We start from the raw sequence: 2500 nt of genomic DNA, 5'->3' as shown, positions 1-2500 counted from the left end.
TAGCATGAACTGATGTCTGTTCTGGCAGGTGAAAAGGGTATGGCTTGGTATGCCCTTGAAAAATACTTTCATAAACCTGATCAGGCTGGGAGGGAGGGGGAGTTGTAATGACAAGCGAGTGATGAGACTGTCAGTAAGTCATCTTGTATTCCCCCACATATCATGAGGTAATGAAGCAGTTATAAAGCAGTGTTATAGGTGGGGGCAGATGGTAAGCATGTATGTACTCTGAGGAACTCAACACCTTTTGACAAATCTTTGCTTTTTCTGTTATATCCAAGTGTTTTGCTATTTCATATGCCTTCTTCTCTTTCTTCCCTTTTCTTATCTCTGTCTTACAACTGTTATCTTCACAATCTATCAATCCAACTATCAGAATTTATGCCTATGTCTATCTATTTATACATGTGTAGATTTCAGTAACTGAAATACATTTAATAGTACCACTGATATTTCTAATGCCACCATGATTATTACTCATCCTTATCATTAGCAGAACAAGAAGACACTTGTTCACTATCATTTACATTCATCAATATACTTTTATCATCGTAATATTAAGGACATGACCATGATAATGATGGTTTTCAGTAGCTGTAATGATACTAAACTTTCCCCCAATTTTTGTCACTGTTATTTTCCATCATTATTAACATCTTTATACATTTCATCACTTGTGTTATTACAACATTTATTACTAACTCTATCATTTCAATGAACCATGTTACCTTATTTAATGCTGCATTAGTTAATGTTCATTTTCCTGTGAATAATACAGATGGTTATGACATTAAACAGGTAGAAAGTAATTTCCCATTGTAGGATAGAAAGAAAACAAGTGGAAACCTAATGCACTTTTATCACAGACGTAACAATAAGATTTCACTTAATGCTGCTTAAGCTGAAGTCTCAGGTTTCAGGAAACTAACCCAGATGCTAAAGAAAATTTAACTCTTTAGGAATGACATTCCTTGCATACAAACCTCCCCAAAAAGTCATGTGTACCTGTCAAAAGAAGAAACCAAAGAGAGATAATAAATCAAGATTACTTGTAGCAGGAAAATATGTAGGATATAGCAGTAGAACGTATAGATTATGTATTTAAAATAGTCAAACTAGCATAAAAATGACAACCAACCAACTGATTTGGGGAAGTATACCTAAATAAATAAATAAATAAATAAACAAATAAATAACATGTATATAAATGTGTGTGTATATATATATAAGTATGTGTGTATACATGTGTATGTACATATATGTGTATGCGTATATATATATATATATATATATATATATATATATATATTGTGAGTGTAGAGTATATGTGTCTGTTTGCTTTATGTGTGTATGTGTCAGTGTGTGTGTGTGTGTGTGTGTGTGTGTGTGTGTGTGTGTGTGTGTGTGTGTGTGTGTGTGTGTGTGTGTGCGTGTGTGTGCATCTATATATACAAATATATATACAAATATATATACATATACATATATATACACACACATATATATATATATATATGTATATATATATAAAACATAACAATAAATATAAATATATATATACACATAAAAATATATATATACACATATATGTAAATATATATGCATAAACATATATATATTTACAGATAAAAAAAAAATATATATATATACATTAAAAATATAAGGTAGAAAGTTTAACACAACAATATATATATATATACATATATATAAATATATATTATATATAAATATATATATATACATGTATATACATATATATATATATATATTTATTGATAAAATATATATATATATATATATATATATATATATATATATATACATTAAAAAATATAAGATGGAAAGTTAAATACTTTTCCCTCATTTGCATACTTTCCAGTGTTGTAAGTATCCAATATGCCAAAAAAGTACTTGTCATGAAAATCAAGATTTGAAGTATGAAATGATCTAATTTTTCATCTTATAGGTTGGAAAAGGGAGCAAGATAATTCCACAAACATATTCATAGGGCCTGTCATGTGCCTGACCAGATGCTTAGGTTTACAATTTAACAGTGTGCCAAATGAATGGTAACAGTACTACCAAGGATTTTTCATATCCAAAAACAACCCTTTTTTTACATGTGATCATTAATGTGAACTCAAATTCAACTGTAGTCAAATATTATCTGAAGGATAAACTATGCTTATCAAAATATTTGACATTTTATTCTTTCAGGAAAGCAATTACTTAATCTAGGTCATTGTGATGGGTTAGCATGACATATATATAATGTCCACTGTGATTTTAGTTTATCAATTGTGTTTACACACAGTTGGCTCCATAAGTGCTCAGTCACCAAGGAGTCAATACTAATTCTACCTATCTTACCTGTTCACCCATTTCCTTGTTTCATTCTCATTAGTAGATTAATATAATGAAATCATAATGCCAATAACATTATCAATATTAACCCAATGGACCGAGATGGTGTTTACATGCCATATCCACTGTGATTTTA

At 29.2% G+C, this 2500-nt stretch overlaps 1 protein-coding gene across 2 annotated transcripts in view; it reads right to left on the bottom strand.

Moving 5' to 3' along the window:
* Positions 1-857: 857 nt before the first annotated feature.
* The window catches only part of LOC125038465 (gastrula zinc finger protein XlCGF8.2DB-like), a 16067-nt gene continuing 14424 nt past the window's right edge, over positions 858-2500 (bottom strand). For both annotated transcript variants that reach the window (XR_007116053.1, XR_007116052.1), the window contains one exon: positions 858-1005. The gene's annotated coding sequence lies outside the window, so the exon portion shown is untranslated. The remainder of the gene's footprint in view (positions 1006-2500) is intronic.

The sequence above is a fragment of the Penaeus chinensis genome, chromosome 25 (genome assembly GCF_019202785.1).
Source record: "Penaeus chinensis breed Huanghai No. 1 chromosome 25, ASM1920278v2, whole genome shotgun sequence".
Lineage (NCBI taxonomy): Eukaryota > Metazoa > Arthropoda > Malacostraca > Decapoda > Penaeidae > Penaeus > Penaeus chinensis.
This window is presented reverse-complemented; position numbering and strand designations above follow the sequence as displayed.